A 21,569-nucleotide genomic window follows, 5' to 3' on the forward strand; every position below is an offset into this window, starting at 1 on the left:
ATGATTATGTGTCGTGGCGATGATCTTCTTGTGAAGTATTTTGCAGGGGTTCTTTGTCTTTCCTGAATTTGACTGTTAGCCTCTATGGCTGGGTTGTGGAAATTCTCATGGTTGATATGCTAAAATAGTTGGTACCATTCTCCTCATCTTTTTCAGGGATGCCAGTGAGTCATAGATTCGCTCTCTACATAATCCTGTATTTTTTCAAAGGTTTTGTTCATTCCTTTTCTTTCTTTTCTCTTTATTTTCATTTTATTTTCTTATTTTAGAAAGCCAGTCTTCAAGCTCTGAGACTCTTTCCTCAGCTTTGTCTATTCTGCTGTTAATACTTGTGATTGCATTGTGAAGTTCTTGTATTTTTCAGCTCTATTCAATTGGTTACATTATTTTCTATACTGACAATTTTGTCTTTTGGCTCCTGTATTGTTTCATCATAATTTGTAGCTTCCTTAGATTGGGTCTCAATGTTTTCCTGAATCTCGTTGATCTTCATTCCTATCCATATTCTGAATTCCATTTCTGTCATTTCAGCCATCTTAGTCCAGTTTAAAACTCTTGCTGGAGAACTAGTATGGTCATTTGGGGAAAAGAAGACACTTCGGGTTTTCGAATTGTTAGAACCAGTGTTCTTTCTCATCTTTGAGAGCTGATATTCCTCTAATCCTTTAAGTTGCTGTCCTTTGAATTATTTTTAATTTTATTTGATGACCCTGGGGATTTGATTGTGGAATAAGGTGGTCTCCATTGACCAGCTTCATTACTGGAAGATTTTATGGGGTCAAGGCTCAGCTCAGGACTCCTGGACTGCAGGCTTTAACTCTGGGGGACTGGTTTGGGGCCCTAGATTTGATCTGTGACACCTCATGGTTAGGAACCTGTTGCACTGGAGAGACCAAGGTGCTCCCAGACCACCAGTCACAATACTTCAATGTGTGTTTCTAGCCAGGGCACTTCACAGGGCAATGACAGCAAGATTCACTCTTGTTTGCACATGCCAGCAGAAGTAGCAGAAGTAGTGTGGTGGGGTGCACGCTCATCAGCTATAACAGTGTGCTAATGGGTATCAGGAGGTCAGCCCCTGTGCACACATTTGCAGAAGCAGTGGTGTCTTGGGGGTCGAGGGTCCACCGTCAGTGACTGCATGTTCACACTGATGATGGTTAGCACTGGGGTGGGGTTCTGGTGAGTAAAGGACTGTATGCATCCTTTGTGTGCCTTCATGCTGACAGCAGTGTCCACTCAGGGCTATGGGCAGGTCAACTGTTTTCTGTGCCTACTTTTGTGTGCCAGTCACCCAGATGCAGTGACACGGTGCTGGTAGGAGCAGGGCTGGCAGGCTCTGTGCCCACCAAGGCTCTGATGACAATGACAGTGCAGCAGGGGGAGAGAAGACGGAGGGGAGTGGGAATGCACTCACACTGGCAGCAGTGGCATGGCAGGGTGCACATGCACAGACATGCTGGCAGGGAAGGGAAGGCTAGTCTGCCCCCACACATGTGCCAGCAAAGTGACGTGGGTTGTGGCCATGATGTGAGTGTCTGCAGGCAAAGCAGCATCTAGGAGGTGGTCGGGGGCGGGGGGAGAGTGTAGGTGAACTGGTTTTAATTTGTATCTCTTTGATGGTTGGCATTCTCTCATGTGACTGTTAACCATTTGTATGTCTTCTTTGGACTACAAAGCTATAATAATCCAAATAGCATTATACTGGAATAAAAAGACAGATAAATCAAGGTACCAGAATAGGGAACCTAGAAATAAAGCCACATATTTACAGTCAACCTATCTTTGACAAAGTGAACAAGAACATACACTAGGGAAAGAACACCCTTTGCTAGAAATCGTGCTAGGACGAGACCAGCCTGGCCAACATGGCAAAACATATGAAAAATACAACAGACAAACCAACCAACCAACCCAGCGACAACAGAACAGGTCTACCCTGGAGTCATACTCTAATTTTTTCTATTTTCCTCCCTTTCTGATCCTTTATCCCACTTTCTTTTTCTTCCTCTTCCTTCTCCTTCTTCTTTGTCAAATAGAGGATTGAGTTACTATCATTGATCCATACAAAGTCCCTCTCTCATTTATTTTCTTTAATTCCCACCCCCCATTTCTATTCCCCGTCTTGCCATGTGCAACCTTCCTAATATGTTTGAGATGCATCTTTTTGTTTGTATGTATTTTTAGAAAATGTTTATTGTTTTGCGTGCAAAAAAAATTAATAATAAAAAAAGAAATCGTGCTAGGACAATTGAATTGTCATGTGCAGAAGAATTTAAGTAGACCCCTATCTCTCACCATATACAAAAATCTACTCAAGATGTATTCAAGACTTAAATGTAAAACCTAGCTATAAAAGTACTTGAAGAAAATCCCAAGAAAACACTTCTGTACATTAGTCTAGGTTAAGAAGTATTGACTAAGACCTTAAAAGCACAGATAGCAAAAACAGAAATAGAAAGTGGGAGGTAAACTAAAAGCTTCTGCATAGCAAAAAAAAAAAAAAAAAAAAAAATCAACAGAGTAAAGTGATACACTTCAGAATGAGAGAAAATATTTGCAAACTATGCATCTGACCAATAACAAATACCCAGAATTTACAAGAAAATCAAAACAACAAAGAAAGAAAGAAACAAAAATCCCAAATAATAAAATTAAGAAGTGAATATTCAGTCTTTAAAAAAGAAGAAAACTCCTACATATGCTACAACATAGATGAATCTTGTGGACATTATTCTAAGTGTAATAAGCCAGGTATAGAAAGATAAATATTCTTTAATTTTACCTATAAGAGCTCCCTAGAGGAGTCAAAATTATAGAGACCGTGTTTAGAATGGTGGTGATTAGGGGCTGGGAGAAAAGGAGGACGGAGACTTAGTGTTTATTGGGTACTGAGTTTTAGGTTCACAAGATAAAAAGAGCTTTGGAGGTGGATGGTGGTGATGGTTGTACAACACTGTGAATATATTTAATATCACTAAACTACACACTTAAAATTAGTGTTAAAAGAAAACTTCAGACAAATTAAATTTAACAGATTTTAACTGAGCAGGGGCAAAAAAAAAAGACTATTCACAAATCTAGCTGCCTCTAGAATCACAGCAGATTATGAAAATCCAGGGATGTCTCATGGTCAGAACAAATTTATAGCCGAAAAGGGAAAGTAAGGTACAGAAACAGCTGGATTGGTTACAGGTTGACATTTGCCTTATTTGAACACGGTTTAAACACTCAGCAGTCTGTAAGTGGCTGAGGTGTGGCTGCTGGGATTGACTAAGACTCAGCTATTGTTACAGACGCTTACTCCTAAGTTAGGTTTTCAATCTTGTCTACCTATTGTTATGCTGCAGTTCATCCACAAGGACTCAAATATAGAAGTAAGGAGCCCTTCTCTGGCCATATTCTGTTCGCTTTAACACTGGTTAAAGTGGTAAATTTTGTTATGTGTATTTTACCACAATAGAAAATTAGGAAAGGAAGATAAATCACAAAGAAAACAATAAAATCATTTAAATGTAAATGATGATAAAAACCGCACCGTTATAAATAATAATAAGGAAAAAGTGCATTCATGTTTCCTGTAAACTTCAACTAGTTGGTGTAGATATGAAGTGCATATTTTTCTTTAAAAATCCAAGGATATTTAAATCTTAATTTCTCATTAATTGTTTTATGTCCCATAGTTTTATCTGAGATTTTTGTATGATAGTTATACAGCACATAGGCACATAGTTACTTGGTACATGTGGCAAGGATTGTGGGTTACTGTCTTTGAGATCTGAACTCATGACTTCTCAAAAACGTCAAAGCTCTCCCTTCATTTTCTAAATTTGATGCTGCCAGAATGTTAAAAGTTTGACCTATTCTTCATATATTCCTTTAGAATCATGTTATTTTTTAGTTGTTTGAGGTATTTCACTTTATTTTACTAGAAATAGGAGCTCAAATGTTTGTATATTACCTTTATTTCAGCATGGTATGTACACAAATATGGGTGAGAATAAAACTATTTTGAGAAAAAATAATTATTATAGATATCATTGCAGCAAATCCAATAGTACACCAAAGGCTGCAGGGAGGGTCACTTGAGCCCAGGAGTTTGAGGTTACAATGAGCTATGATATCACCACTGCATTCCAGCCTGAATGACAAGGCAAGATCCCGTCTCTAAATAAGTAAGTTCACCCCGGGAACTCATAAATGAGAAAGGAGGACCAAAGACCTAGTCTCAAGTGGAGACAAAACTGGATTGTCAAAAAAAGGAGAGGTCTTGAAAGTTTACATATGAGAATAAAACTAGAAGTTCATGCTTTTTAGAGTTAGGAAAAAAGAAGCCTAGCACATTAAAATTGCTTTTCAAAGGTACACTTTTCAGCTTGGGAAAATTACTGAACTTTATGTTTCTTTAAAATATTGTGCTTTTACATACACATCTTTCTATCTTTCTGTCTCTCTGTCATCACCTGTCTGTGTCTTCAACCAACCAATCAATCAATCAATCAACCATCTACCTGGCTATCTGACATTTATGGCTGTATGTGTTTTTGCATTTATGCACACACACAAAATCGATGGTACTCTGAAAAGTTTATCATATAGCCAAATTACTCCCTTCTGATGAATTAGTATTAGAGAAAGAAAATTATATTATTAAAAAGAGACTGAGCAAGCACTTGGAGAAAAAAGTAATTAACATGTAATATCACTACTCCTTGATTGAAAACCTATTGGTTAGTAATTTCTGATCATGATCTTTCAACACTTTCAACAGTATTTTCTCTGTACAAGCCACATAATAACTTAGATATAATTTTACATTTTTTGAAGTGTCTAAAATAATTTACTTACGGTGAAGTATAATTGTATGAACTCCATATAGCAGACAAAACCAACACTTTTGGAAAGAATGTGTTAGTTTTTTTAAGATGTTGCTGTTTTCTGACAATTGGTAAAGAGGTGAACTGCACTGATCAGTTGGTTAAGTTAGTGTGTTAAGAAGGTTTTGTGGATTGCATAAAGAAAATATTTACAAATTCAGAAAAACATTTTTATTAACATTGTTTTGATGAACTGGGAAAAATGCTTTATATTTCTCAATAGAAAAATTCATTCTTATGGATCTTTAGGGTGTTATAAAGATTTTGAAGTTCAAACATTTTAAAGGTATCATTTGCATGGAATAAAATTCACCCTTTTAAAGTGCATAGTTCTATGAGTTTCGACAAATGTGTGTTAGTTGGTTAATAACCACCAAAATAAAGATATAATGTATCTTCATCACTTTATAAAATTTCTTTGCACCTTTTATAGTCAATCTGCCTCCCCAACACACTGGCAAAAAATGATCTATTTTCCGTGACTCTGACATTTTTTCCCAGATGTCATATAAATAGAATGATGTAGTATGTAGCCTTTGAATTGGACTCCTTTCACTTTGCATGACACATTTGAGATTCATTCATGATATTGCATATATCAGTAGTTCATTTATTTTAATTTCTAAGTGGTGATCCATTGTGTGAATATAGAGTCTGAAGCAGATATTCGGCCTATTTACTAGTTAGTGGACATTTCTGTGTTTCAAGTTTTTAGAAACTATTAATTGCCAAATAAACATTAGCCACTATATGTGTTGGCATACAAGCTTTTGGGTAGAGATGTTTTTCTTTCTCCTGGGTAAATGCCTAAGAATGAAACCTGGGTCACATGGCAAGTGTGTAATTGAACCTATTAAGAAACATCCAGACCATTTTCCTAAGTAGCTGTAATTTTTGTTAATTCCATCAGCAATGTATGAGGGTTACCATGGATCCCCATCCTTGCCAGCACTTTGCATTGTAAGCCTTTTTTCCCTTTTTGCCCATCTAATAGGTGTGTATTTGGTATCTCACTGTGGCTTGAATTCATAGTTCTCTAACAGTAACTGAAACAGTCATATGCAAAAAAGGTCACCAGTAGGTGGAAGCACATGCCTTTGAGGGAAGGGAAATAGTTCATAAGGAGTTTATAATGATTTATTAAAATAAGAATAAATTTAAATCTGCATGAATCTGTTAGGTAATCCTGACCTGTTTTTTATTCTGCTGGTTGATCAGGTTCAGTGTATATGTCGATTTATTTACCTTTATCTAGCTGACTCTGACAGATACTCTTTGCCCTCACTGGATTCCTAGACTATGTGCCAAGGTTGAGCAGAGCCTATTCAGCTTGCTCCTTGACTGGCTCTTTCTGAAGCATTGGCCCCTCTAAGGTGTAGATGAAAGGTAAGTAAATAAAGGCAGGGATTCAATAAAATAGATCAATGCCTCTGAAACAAATTTCTTGGCAGTAGAAAATTTCTTTCAATAACAATATGAAATAAGTTCTCATTAGTATTCTATTGGTTCGTATCAACAAGGCTAAATAAGGTGCTTCGTATTCAAGAGTCCATGTATTCAATATAAAAGATACTTTAGGGAGGACTTTCCCTGAGCTCTATGATCATGATTAAGCTAAATAGCATAAAAACACTCAAGGGGCTGAATGTCTAGTGATATGTAGAAATACAAACACGTAATTGCAACGACATGTAGGTAGTCTTTAACACTAAGTTATTTAAAAAGTGCTCTGAAAGTATAATTAGGGTCAATTGATTCATCTTCAGATTGAAGAAAAAATTTTCTCAAGCATATTGCCTCTGAGGTTGGTCCTACCACATGATTGAGGAAGAGTTATAAGACAATGAATCCTAAGAAATGGTTAGAAGGTACAAAAATACTCCAATGAGCAATGTGACAGAGTTGTGTAGCAGCCCAACGTGTGAAGAAAACATAGAGTAGTGTTATGGGGTAAGAACGAGTAGGAGCTAGGCCGGGCGCGGTGGCTCACGCCTGTAATCCCAGCACTTTGGGAGGCTGAGGTGGGCGGATCATGAGGTCAGGAGATGGAGACCACCCTGGCTAACACGGTGAAACTCTTTCTCTACTAAAAATACAAACAAACAAACAAAAAAATTAGCCGAGCGTGGTGGCGGGCGCCTGTAGTCCTAGCTACTCGGGAGGCTGAGGCAGGAGAATGGCGTGAACCCGGGAGGCGGAGCTTGCAGTGAGCCACGATCATGCCACTGCACCCCAGCCTGGGCGACAGAGCAGGACTCCATCTCAAAAAATAAAGAATGAGTAGGAGCTAAAGACATTTGGAAACATGAACTTTTGTAGGTCCTCCTACAAAAATTAAGAACTCATACATTAACTTTAAAGATCAGTAGTTTTTACATTTTTTTCCTTAGAGAGTACTGTAAAGTTTTAGTCTCCCTTCTCAGCAAAATGTATTTTTGAGAAAAGTGTGGTATTTGTTTTTTTGTGCCTCATTAGTTTGCTAAGGATAATAGCTTCCAGCTCCACCCATGTCCCTGCAAAGGTCATGATCTTGTTCTTTTTTATGGCTACATAGTATTCCAAGGTGTGTAGGTACCACATTTTCTTTATCCAGTCTACCATTGACTGGCATTTAGGTTGATTCCATGTCTTGTAATTGTAAGCTAAATGATGAGAACACATAGAGACATAGACAGGAACAACACACACTGGAGTCTATCAGAGGGTGGATGGTGGGAGAAGGGAGAGGGTCAAGAGAAATAGCTAATGAGTACCAGCATTAATACCTGGGTGATAAACTACTCTGTACAACAAACCCTCAGGACACAAGTTTACCTATGTAACAAACTTGCACATCTACTCCTGAACTTAAAATAAAAGCTTAAAAAAATTTTAAAAATGTATTTTTGTATTAAATACATTAAATGTGTGTACACTTAATTGAACCACAGATGGCGCACTTAAACCCACTCATAACCTCCGGGGTGTTCTTAAGCTCCTGATGTAGTTATAGACAAAGGATTGAGTGTTTTAAGAAAACCGTTATTGCCTAATAAAGGAAGAAGTAATTTAATGGCTAAAACATTGCCAAGAGGGAGAACAATACAAAGATGGTAGCACTTTTTTAAATAAAAAAATTTTAAACTCATACATGCAAAATATCTGGTATCCTTGAATTCAGCTTACTAATTGCAGATAAAAACATCATTAGTATTATCATCGTTTTAAAAGTTAATATACAATTTGCCAAAATTTAAAAAACTGAGAAGTTTGCTTTTACACTTTTTTAGTTCAAACTGAAACACTTATGCTATACATAATTCCAATAAATACTAGTCAGTACCTTTAAGTGAGTGTATTAGTCTTTTTTCACGTTACTGATAAAGACATATCCGAGACTGGGTAATTTACAAAAGAAAGGGGTTTAACTGGACTTACAGTTCCACATGGCTGTGGAAGCCTCACAATTATTGCAGAAGGCTAGGAGGAGCAAGTCACCTCTTACATGGATGCCAGCAAGCAAAGAGAGAGCTTGTGCAGGAAAACTACTGTTTTTAAAGCTGTCAGATCTCATGAGACTTACTATGATGAGAATGGCAAGGGAAAGGCCCCACCCCCATGATTAAATCACCTCCCACTGGGTTCCTCCCACAACACATGGGAATTGTAGGAGTTACAATTCAAGATGAGATTTGGGTGGGGACACAGCCAAATCATATTTTTCTGCCCCTTACCCTTCCCAAATCTCATGTCCTTACATTTCAAAAACAGTCATAGCTTCCCAACAGTCCCCCAAAAGTTTTAACTCATTTTAGAATTAACTCAAAAGTCCACAGTCCAAAGTCTCATCTGAGACAAGTCAAGTCCCTTCTGCCTATAAGACTGTAAAATCAAAAGCAAGTTAGTTACGTACTAGATACAATAGGGGTAGAGGCATTGGGTAAATACAGCCATTCCAAGTGGGAGGAACTGGACAAAACGAAGGGACTACAGGCCCCAGCAAGTCTGAAACCCAGCAGAGCAGTCAAATCTTAAAGCTCCCAAATGATCTTCTTTGACTTCATGTCTCACATCCAGTCATGCTGATGCAAGAGGTGGGTTCCCATGGTCTTGGGCAGCTCCGCCCTGTGGCTCTGCAGGGTATAGCTTCCCTCCCAGCAGCTTTCAGGGGCGGGCACTGAGTGTCTGCGGCTTTCCCAGGCACACTGTGCAAGCTGTCAGGGGATCCACCGTTCTGGGATCTGGAGGATGATGGGACCTCTTCTCACGGCTCCACTAGGCGGTGCCCCAGTAGGGATTCTGTGTGGGGGCTCTGACCCCACATTTCTCTTTCACACTTCCTTTGCAGAGATTCTCCATGAGGTCCCTATTCCTGCAGCAAACTACTTCCTGGGTATCCAGGCATTTCCATGTATCTTCTGAAATCTAGGTGGAGGTTCCCAAACCTCTATTCTTGACTTCTGTATACCTGTAGGCTCAACATCATGTGGAAGCTGCCAAGGCCTGTGGCTTCCAACCTCTGAACCAGCAGCCAAAACAGTACCTTGGACCGTTTTAGTCACAGCTGGAGTGGCTGCAACCCAGGGCATCAAGTCCCTAGACTGCACACAGCACAGGGGGCCTGTCCCACTAAACCATTTTCTCTTAGGCCTCTGGGCCTGTGATGGGAGGGGCTGCCATAAAGACCTCTGACATGCTCTGGAGACATTTTCCCCGTTGTCTTGGAGATTAACATTCGGCTCTTAGTAATTTTTGCAAATTTCTGCAGCCAGCCTGAATTTCTCCTCAAAAAATGGATTTTTCTTTTCTATCACATTGTCAGGCTGCAAATTTTGTGAACTTTTATGCTCTGCTTCACTTGTAAAACTAAGTGCCTTTAACAGCACCCAAGTTAACTCTTGAATGCTTTGCTGCTTAGTAATTTTTTTTCAGCAGATATCCTAAATCATCTCTCTCAAGTTCAAAGTTCCACAAATCTCTAGGGCAGGGGCAAAATGCTGCCAGTCTCTTTGCTAAAACGTAAAAAGAGTCACCTTTGCCCCAGTTCCCAACAAGTTCCTCATCTCCATCTGAGACCACCTCAGCCTGGACCTTACTGTCCATATTGCTATCAGGCTTTTGGTCAAAGCCATTCAACAAGTCTCTAGGAAGTTCCAAACTTTCCCACATTTTCCTGTCGTCTTATGAGCCCTCCAAACTGTTCCAACCTCTGCCTGTTACCCAGTTCTAAAGTCGCTTCCACATTTTTGGGTATCTTTTCAGCAACAACCCACTGTACTGGTACCTATATACTGTATTAGTTTGTTTTCTCGCAGCTGATAAAGAACTACCCGAGATTGGGCAATTTACAGAAGAAAGAGGTTTAATTGGACTTACAGTTCCATGTGGCTCAGGAAGCCTAACAATCATGGCAGAAGTTAAGGAGGAGCAAGTCACGTCTTACATGGATGGTGTTAGGCAAAAAGAGAGCTTGTGCAGGAAGACTTCCATTTTTAAACCTATCAGATCTCATGAGACTCACTATCATGAGAACAGCATGGGAAAGACCCGCCCCATGATTCAATCACCTCCCACTGGGTTCCTCTCATGTCACGTGGGAATTGTGGGAATTACAATTCAAGATGAGATTTGGGTGGGGGCACAGCCAAACCATATTAGTGGGTTATACAATTTCTGTAATTAAATTGTCTTAAATATTTAAAAATGCATTTACTAATTTACCATGTTTGATTTCTAAGCACAAATCAACAAAACCCCCTCACATATTACTCTAAAAAACACATAAATATGGTTAATATTATGGCTTCTGCATATGCCAATATTACTTAAAACCTTACAGTTCTCTTGTTCTCTTCTACCTTTAAATTTAAAACCTAAAGTTTGATTCTATTATTCAACAGAATTTTATATTTGATCTATAATGGTAACTTATTTGATATTCCCTTATACTTGAATCTCTTACGAACAGCAAATTACTAAAATGAAATGCATATATCTAATTCACGAAATAATTGATTTAAAATATTATTACAATTATCAATATTTATATTTAATTTTAAATTATTCAATGTTAAAACTACTAACTTATAGAGAAAATTATTTTACAATTCCCAGCAATCTTTTTCTAACCCTCCCAATAGAATTAGAATAACTCTTCTGGTGACCTGCAATTGTCCAGATAATTTGATCAAGATATAAAATTTGAAGCTAGCTACAGAATTCATAAGAAATTTGCCTTTTTTTTCCTTTGTATTTATCCATAAATTTTGGAATTAACTTTTAGATTTTATGAAATCACTTGTTAGAATTTTTATTGGAGTTGCATTAATGACTATTACTGTGAGCACAATTAACATTTAAAAAAATTGAGTCTTCCAACTTATAATTATGGTATCTTTATTTATATAAAGCAATATATAGGTAGTAGATAAAATATCTATATATATATCTAGATATATGTGTTAGATAAAAATATCTAGGTATACATATTAGATAAAAAATTTTATCTCTAATGTTTTCTATTTTTTTGTGGAAGATTTATACATATCATTTGCTAAATTAACCTTTGTTACATATTTTCATGTTTTTCTATATTAAATTTTTATTTTCCAGTTTTTAATTATATAGAAATAAAATAAATATTTGTATGTTAGCCTTGTATTCTGTAATCTTGTTAACCTACTATGTAAATTTCTTCACTCATTTGAAATTTCATGAAACTTTTTGTATGGCCCAAGTTACGGTCTAAGTTGCTAAATGTTGTCTACAGTTTTGGGGTATGTGTTTAATAAACGTTGATTACTAAAGTTATCAGAGAGTTCTTGTTAAATATTTTATAGACTTAATGATTATTTAGTATTCTTATTTTATCAGTCAATATGCAAATGGTGTTAAATCTTTAATTATGATTGCAGTTTTGACTTTTTCTTTCTTCACGACCATGTGATTTGGTTTCAGATATTTTGAAACATTTTTGTTAGGTGAATTCATATCTGGATTTTTGTGTCTTTCTTAATTTTTCATTTCACCATTATAAAATTCCTTTTAAAATCTTAACTAGTGCTCTCTATCTTGATATCACTATTGTCTGATATTAATACAGTCACTCAAACTTTTTTCATTTTTAATGATTTTAGGGTATATCTTTTTCCACTTTTATACTTTCTATCTTCTTGTGTCTCCATATTTAAGTTGTATCTCTAATAGACAGTATATAGGCAGTGTTTATTCTATACTTTAATTTTAAAACAATTATTAAGGTATGTAAATTTACATTCACTTCTTGCTCTTTGTTTGCTATGTGTCCCATCTCTTTTCTTTCTTCTCTTTAACTTTTAAAAATTCTCTTGGGATATTTAGATATATAGAATGACTGATAGATGATAGATAGATGATAGATAGATAGATAGATAGATAGATGATAGATAGATAGATAGATAGATAGATAGATAGATAGATAGATAGATAGATACGGATACACAGACAGACATATACATATAGATAGATAATTCTATTTAAAGGATGTTTACCTATACCTCTATGAATTGCATTTAACGGTTGCTACAATGATACATATGTTCTTCAAAAAACTCGATCTACAGAAAAAGAATAGAGTATATATTGCTTGTATTTCCAGCACTTGGGGAGGCCGAGGTGGGCAGATCACGAGGTCAGGAGTTCAAGACAGCCTGGCCAATATGGTGAAACCCTGTCTCTACTAAAAATACAAAAATTAGCTGGGTGTGGTGGAGGGTGCCTGGAGTCCCAGCTACTCGGAGGCTGAGGCAGGAGAATGACTTGAACCTGGGAGGCGGAGGTTGCAGTGAGCCAAGATTGTGCCACAGCACTCCAGCTTGGGTGACACAGGGAGACGCCATATCAAAAAAAAAAAAAAAAAGAATATATATCATTTAACCCATTCAACAAGGCATGAAAAAGTTGTAAAAATTAGAGAAAAGAGAGAGAAACTAAACTCCTCTATTTGCAAATGACATAATTATTTATATGGATAATAACTAGGAAGCTAAATAACAACTATTAAAACTAGTGATCAACATTTTCTACTTTTTTGTATGTATTGTTTGTATACTGGTCCTGGTGATTGATTGACAGATTGCATACGTTTGTCTTCCTTTAGAGGGTAATTACTTTTGATCTTTAAGACAGCTAAATTCCTGCTGGATCGTTTTTATTCTATGAGGCTTGATCTTATTTTTAGAGCAGGTCTATTTCCTAACTTCATTCCTAAGGTGTAGCATTTACTTACTGTTTTTTTCTCCTAAATCATGGTCTTTCTAGAAGCTCAGCTGAATTCCTTACATCCCCTGTGAAGTTTCTCCATTCTGGATAATGTAGAATTTCAGCATTTTTCTAAAGTGCATGACCATTCGTTTTTTAAATCTCATAGGAGCTGCTCTCTGCTATGTGTTGTGAGGTCTCAGACTGAATGTAAACACGGACCAACAGGAGACCAGTACAGAATTCTGTCTCCCAAAACTCTCTCAGCTCCATATTCTCCAGCCTGGTATGCAAATTCTAGCAAATTAAGCTGCTTCCAACTGCCCATTATGCCTGCGGAACTCAGTGAGACCGCCGTACGATGCTTGGGCTCCACCTTACCCATTTAGGTGCCCAGGTGAGCCTGCATCTCACATCATAAGTTTTGTTTTTTCAATGAGCACAGGTCTACGTTATGTGTCTGAAATTGGTTGCTTCATATTTTGCTCAGTTTTATTTTATTTTTATTCTTAATAGAAAGAGAGCAAATGTGTCACCAAATACTTTTTGTGGCTAAAGCTAAATTCTGTACACACTCCAAATGCACTTTTAAAATATTCCCCCCACCTCACCTAGTCCATAAAGTAGGGGTATGTATTCACTGTCCTCAACAATTTTTCTCCAAAACGTACAAAACATATTATATGTTTACTTTGCGTTACAAATTATATGTATGTATGGGCCATCATATATAGTACCTTTTCTCTGAATATTTGTTAAATGTATTGATATAATATGAACACTCAAAAAATCCCTTGGAATATATGTATTTTAAATTAGTATACTTATTAAATTTCTAGTAAAGAATATATTTATCTCTATCTTAACTAAACAGTAAGTACAGCACAAAGCAACAAGGAGTATTCAACTAAATTTAAAATACCCCAAAGTAACACCATCAGACAATATCAAAGTAATCTAATTAGAGTTCAATACTTATAAAAATAGAAGCTGAAAAAATCAGCAAACCAATGTGTGAATTATGACAAAGGAAAATACATATTATACATCGATCCTATGACATCATTTGGTAAGTATTTTTAATGGAATATATAGAATCCATTTTTGTGGAAGAGTCAAATTGCTGGGCCACCTTTCTGGAAAATGAGCCGTATGTGTAATAGAGAAATGTGCAATGCTGAGGATAAACAAAGGATGGAAAAGAAAACATTGATAATATCAAAATTATTTGTATTAGTCAAGATTCTTCACAGAAACAGAACCAATAGAATATATATATACACACAAGTATATATGATGAGATTGATTACATAGAATTTGCCCATGCAGTTATGAAGTTGAGAAGTCTCACGATGTGCAGTTCAAATACTGAAGACCCAGGAAAGCCTGCGGTGCAGTTAGAAGACCTGGGACCCAGAGAGCTGATTGCATAGATTCTAGCTGTGATGGCAGTGATGACCTACCTTGAGTAGCTGCTGCCATGACGCTGGCAGCAGTGGAGGAGGTGCAGCCGGTGCTGCATGGTCCATGGAGCTGGTGGGAGCTGGAAACAGGCAAAAGCCCTGCCCGCTTCTGAATTGGCACGATGGGAACTTCACGTTCCCCAGGCACAGCTGCAGCCACCCAGCTACAGCTGTTGACCTGGGCCTCCCTGTGCTCTTGGGAGCTGGGAGCAGGCAGGAGCCCCATCATCCCAGTGCAGCTGCAGCTGCCCAAGCCATAGCTGCAGACCCAGGCATCTCTGCACTCTCAGGGGGCTCAGAAGTGCATGTTCCTGCTGCCTGGCCTCTCCCCACTCCCAGTGCCTGCTCCTATCTGAGCAAAGTTGAGGCCAAGACTGGGTGCTGTCACAACCTGGCACAATGTGCACATGCTTGGGGCAGCACTGACTCTGTACTTTCCGTGCCAACGAGCATGGGAGGGAGGCCAGGGGGATGCTGAGGGCAGTTTGGCACTGGCCTGCAGGTATCCCTCAGCATGAACAGCCTGGGCACCATGAACAGTGTCAGGAGGCAGACAAACTCCAGGGCAGAGCAGAGCAGTTTCCCTGTGAAACCCCACCTTCAAGCTAGGGAAGGCCTGAAGCCTGGGGGCCAGGCTGCCAGCTCTGCAGACCGGAGTAGGAACTTACGGTGCATTTTCTGGGCCCACCCATGGCCACCCATGGACCAATAAGCACACACTTTCTCCCCTCTGAAGCCCTTAGAAACCCCCAGACTCAGCCAGACTCAGTGAGGCAACAGGACAACCAGCTGCTGAGAGGAGCTACCCACCCCAGAGTCTCCTCTCTGTTGAGAGCTGAGCACTTGAGATGACCTGCCCATGGAGAGGATATACCCACTCCAGGTCTCCTCTCTTCTAAGAGCTGAACATCCAATGGGACACCCTGCCTACAGAGAGGAGCTACCCACTGTGGGTCTCCTCTGAGGTGTTCTGTCGCTCAGTAAAGCTCCTCTTTGCCTTGATCACCTTCCGCTTGTCTGCATACCTCATTCTTCCTGGACACAGGACAAGAACTTGGGACCTGCTATATGGTGAGGCTACAAGAGCTATAACACAAAAGGGCTGAAACATACCCCTTGCTCGCCACATTACACACAACAAGGAGAACAGAAGACAGAAGGGGAGGCTGGGCGCCTTGGCTTACACCTGTAATTCCAGCACTTTGGGAGGCAGAGGTTGGCAGAACACCTGAGGTCAGGAGTTCAAGACCAGCCTGGCCAACACGGTGAAACCCCATCTCTACTAAAAATACAAAAATTAGCTGGGTGTGGTGGCACATCCCTGCAATCACAGCTACTTGGGACGCAGGAGAATCACTTGAACCCAGGAGGCAGAGGTTGCAGTGAGCCGAGATTGTGCCATTGCATTCCAGCCTGAGTGACAAGAGTGAAACTGCTTCTCAAAAAAAAAAAAAAAAAAAAAAAAAAAAGACAGAAGGAGAGAACAGCAACTGGGTCCCACTGGGGAGCCCAGACTTAGAAGCTCCCCAAGCCAGGCTGTGACACACTCTTTGGAGCTCAGTGGTTCCTGGCATTTCCACGCCTCTGGGCACCACTGTGTGCCCTTGGTGCCAACTGTGGAAGCTGCTTGTGGTACTCCTGGTCCAGCTGCAGCCTCGCAGTGAGCCAGCACCCATGCTGGGGCCTGGAGCTGCCTGCCCCACCACAGCCGGAGTGCCTGGCTGTGCGCAGTGGCCAGATCCCAAGCTTGCTCACCCTTGGCAGACATGTTATCCAAGCTGGTAGTGCCAGCCAAGGGCAGCCTGCCAGGCTGAGTGGGTGGAACGAGCTCAGCAGGCCAAGCAAAAATTGGGCAAAGGCACCACTGGCTACAGAGGTTTCCAGCTAGCGAAGCAACACCCCAAGCATCCTGTGACAGTTCCAGTCTGAAGTTCTGAGAACCAGGAGCTCCAAGGGCAGGGAAAGATCAATTTTCCAGCTCATACTATGGTGCAGAGAGGGAGAATTCAACCTTTCTCCATCTTCTTCTATTTCAGACTATCAATAGATTGAATAATGTCTACCTACATTGGGAAGGACCATTTACTTTACTGAGCTCGCCAATTTAAATGCTGATTTCTTCTGCAAACCCCCTCACAGACCACCCAGAAATAATGTTTAACAAAACATCTGAGCATCCCCTGGCCCAGCGAAGTTGATACATAAAATTAACTATCACATTATTTCTTTCCTTATATTTTACTTCAAGGGGTATTTTATTTTTTGAATCTTGTTAATTACCTCCTTTAATAATTATTGATGTGGATTGTGTACTATATGTTGTTAGCCAGTATCTAAGATGCTGAGGTTACTGAAACTAATAACTCTGATGTAAGAATAGTCACTTCATTTTATATTAATTTAAGAATGAATACCTACATGATTAAATTGTTGTTTAAACCTTTTTCAGATATCTATGTCCAATGTGGCTGCTGAATATTCATAATCCACTCATAATATTGCTACCTGGTGGCAGATATCAGAATTAAAGGGATAATGCTCTTATGATGAAAAAGGCCAGTGATTTATCTAGGACTGACTTTATGTTGTTCAAACAGTTTAGAGCAATTCTGTAGCCAGAGACTAACAGGAATTTGATTTTAAGGAAGATGGTGTATCCTGAGAGCAGATTCTAAAATTATTTCAGGGCTCCAATTGAGATGGATTTCTGAGAATATTTCCATTCCAACTGGGGAACTGAAATATTCACTAGTAGGTTCAAAGATGATATTCTTTTTTGTACTGGATCCACAGAGCTACATCAAGGTGAAATCAAAGTTTTAGTGCATAAAAGTTATCACTGGACATCCACCTGCCAGATATTATAGTTGTTTTTTAGCAGAACTCTCTGCTAATAGAGACAACATTTCAAATATGCCGCCAAAATTTAATCAAAAGAGACAACTTCTTTGTATTTTACATATAACATTTATAGTGAAGAAGTAAGAAAAGGATGTGACGTCTGTATTAGAGTATGCATGGGCTAAGTTGTTTTAGAAGAAATTTATGGTTAAAGTGCCAGGCTGGAAAGTATCTATTATGTGCTATTATTTCTCACATATATTTAGATTTATATTTTTAAAATAGTTTTTACATATAAATAACTCATGAAATATTTAAATATGCCTCTCAAGTTTGGATGTTAAGTATTTACGTTTAGCACAAAAAATAATTGCATTGATTTATTAATATTATTTTAAAGTTTTAGACAAAATACATCAAAAGATGCTATTTTTTCAAGGTCAAAATGGTTTTGCATATAAACCATTTTTTTGGTCCTAAAAACCAAATTACCATATAAATGACTGCCTGTAATGTGTTTTGTCATATAAATTGATATGATTATTATTCCATGAAAACAAAGTCTATGTAGATACAACATTTGGTACAAAAAAATAGTTATTTTTTAAAGGTATGATTACAGTCACATTTCATTTGAAAATATAAATTTGCCATAAGATTTGTCACTTCGGGGAGGTTTTATATTATTTTCCAAAGACATTATAATTTGAAATCAATTTAAAACACATTATTGCCCTATTTTGACTTCTTCCAAAATGCTCTCTCAGTTCAGGGAGCATATGGTTCTTTTCTATTTTTTTCGCTACCAACCTGCTGACTAAACAATGAAACATCCAAAAACATTTAAAAATGCATAAACCAAATGCTATAAAACAACCATGGTCTGAGTGAAAAGCCAGGCTTGTAGACAAATACAGAGCAGGCTAACCCTCCCAAGTGTTTGGAATGTTACATACAGAGAATGATACAAACAACCAAAAGCTGGAAAATTTAAATAAAGGATTTGTTAACATGGTACAATGTGAAAGAGAACTTTCTCCTCTTTCCCTTTCCCGTTGTGATTTCATAGGATGCTTTTATCTTCTTGCCTCTATCATGTCTTAATATGTTCCTCAATAAACCATAATGATGCATTTCAGAATGAGTGGGTTTGATGTCCACATCTTGAAAGATAGCCCTCAAAAAACAAAAGGGCAGGAGTCATCAGCTCCCACACAAAGTAAAAAAATGTGAACTTAATTTTAGCAGTGTTAATGAGAAAAAAACTGTCTATGAATTACTGCATCAATAATGCCTTTGTTATGACATCTGTTTTCCCTAAGGCACAGGAGCGAGTGGTATATACTTGTCTGGGAACCAGTTTCATAAATGCTGTTGTTATAATCCATCAAAAGATGAATAGCAATATTTGTCACCAGTTTCATTACCTTTTGGAGTTTGGGATAACATATATCCATACTGTGGTAGTTACACTTTTTAATGAGTTAATTTTAAGTGAAATTGCCATTCTAACTTTGTATGTGAAATCAAGTTCATACATACTAAAGCTTACTTATAAAAAATTTTAAAAAATGATGAAACGGAAAAAAATTAGAAAAGAAAAATGATGTGGTTTGTTCTATGATAATTTATTCCTTTTTATTTAAAATATTGACTAGAAAGACATTAATGATATGGCAAAATAAGATAAACTCTATCTTGCATGCTTTTATTTATTCATTCATTTATGTATTTTTATTCATTTCATACCAAAAGGGTTCACTTACACTTGTACTTGTAACTTGTACTCATAACTTTCCAAAGGACTTACAAGGATATGGTCTTTACCTTCCGATGTAAAGCTTATGATGATTCATTACTCCTCAAATTAATTTTTTCCATAGTCATTTATCGTCATCAAGTTTCTATCATGTGGCAGGTTACTCATGTCATGCCAATTGCTGCATCCTCCTTAGATTGACTTCTCAAGGGCAAGAAAGGCATTTTCTCAAGGTCACAGGTATTTAAAACAGTGTCACTCCACCAAGTTGATATTTCTACACAAATACATGGTTGGATTCTTTCTTTCTTTCTTTCTTTCTTTCTTTCTTTCTTTCTTTCTTTCTTTCTTTCTTTCTTTCTTTCCTTTCTTTCTTTCTTTCTCTTTCTTTCTTTCGAAAATATTTATAGAGACGGGTGACAAAAAATAGAAGTCTTATACCTAAAACTGGTTTTTATCTAGTGTAGAATTCTATGTCCCATTTAAAATGTGTCTCTAAAATGACAAGTTTACCTCTGTGAGGAAGGATTAGCAGGGAGACCTTCCAGACTTTGATGCCTTGGCAACCATTCTTTTTACTTCAGTGATGCAGGATGGAGAGTGTTAGCCCCAAAGCAGGGACCTCGTAGCAATATTTTTTTGCTCCCTTATACCCTATGACACATATCTTCCCTAGCTATACTTAAAAGCAAATTACTTTGTTTCATGAGCTACTGTGTAACAGAACTTAGTAAAAGAAAAAAAAAAAAAGGATGATGACTGTGAATCCACACTGTGAATTGAATGTGAAACATGAGTGTCACTTAAGCCAGAAGAGACAGGAACTATTGATGATATAACTCATTGTAATTACTGAGTACAACTCAGCTAATAATTAAGGGAATAATTAACTGGGAAATACCATCCTTCTAAAATGATAAAGCAGCACTATTGCCAGAGACATTTAAAGAAACCTGTGAGACTTTTCTATTTTTCTTTGTTGAAAGAGATCTTGTCTATTTAGTTAATCAGAATATATATTAAAAACAAAGTTGTGTATATAGTGTATTACATTTGTGAGGTAGTTAGTTTCGGTAATTTTCTAAGGAGGATATTCCTATAATAAGTGAAAAACAGAAATACTGTCATCTATATATATTCTGTAATTTATAGTTTGCAAAACTCTGTTGGTATGAACTGAATTTTGTCCCTCCAAATTTTGTGTGTTCCATCCCTAAACTGTAATATGACTATATTTTGAGATAAACCTATAAGGAGATAATAAAAGTTACATAGGGCTATAGAGTAAGATCTTAATCTTATAAAACAAGTATTCTTAGAAGAAGAGGAAGACATAGCAGAGATCTCTCTCTCTCTCATCACACATGCACAGAAAAACAGGCATGGGAGCACAGAGCAAGAAGGCAGCCATCTATAAGCCCGAAAGACAGGCCTCATCAGACCCCAACTCAGCTGGCACCTTGTGATTGACATTAGACTTCCAGCCTCCAAAACTGCGAAGAAATACATTTCTGTTGTTTAAGTCATTCAGTCTGTGGTATTTTGCTATGGCAGCCCGAACTGATCAATAATACATCTGATGTATTTATTTTTAGTTGACATATATTAAAAATAAAACAAAGGGGTTAGCAATGATTATAGTCACAGTACCGGAGCTTATGAAATTAAGCATCAGAAAGTTTGGGTGTCTCAACTCACGTAGGTAGTAAGAGATTTATGATTCAAGATCCATTGTCTTTTTTATAGGAAAGCTTTATGTTTAACCAACTGGTCAAGTAAAACACTAGGAGTGGAAAATAGCCATAGCAAGGTGGCTTAACAGCAGCATCGTTATGTATAAATGGAAAGAGATAGCTGAAACTAAGATTTTCTTGAAACTATAGAAAAAACAAAATAAAAATATCAAAATGTAAAGTTGTAATATAGTTAGTCTGTCAATATTTTAAAAATTTGGGGGGCGGACAATGAACATGTTGTGTGAAAAATTATCACTTTAATTATATATGTGTGTGTATGTGCCTGTGTAGATACAGATTTAAACCTTATTTAGTTCAATGTGTCTAAACATTGTAAAAGAAAAATCACTGCTATGTCTCTTTGAAGCAATTTACTAAAAGTAATGCACCCATTTCGACCTGCAAAAGTCCAACATATAAAATAAATTTTCTTATCCTCACACTTTCTGAAAGATATTTCCATATTTATTCATAAATATGAAATATGCTTATATTAGTTCCGGTGTCATCTGAGTTCCCTTTTGGGGATACTTCATTTTACATTTCTTTACACTTGCCTACGTACCAGGGGAATATAGTGCTTTTAAAAGTTATGTTGGTAACATTTATATCTAATTAACCTTCGTATGCCAGAGTTACTCCTTACAAATTATATGGATATGTATCCTTATAGGGA

Source organism: Symphalangus syndactylus, chromosome 5 (assembly GCF_028878055.3).
Source record: "Symphalangus syndactylus isolate Jambi chromosome 5, NHGRI_mSymSyn1-v2.1_pri, whole genome shotgun sequence".
Classification (NCBI taxonomy): Eukaryota; Metazoa; Chordata; class Mammalia; order Primates; family Hylobatidae; genus Symphalangus; species Symphalangus syndactylus.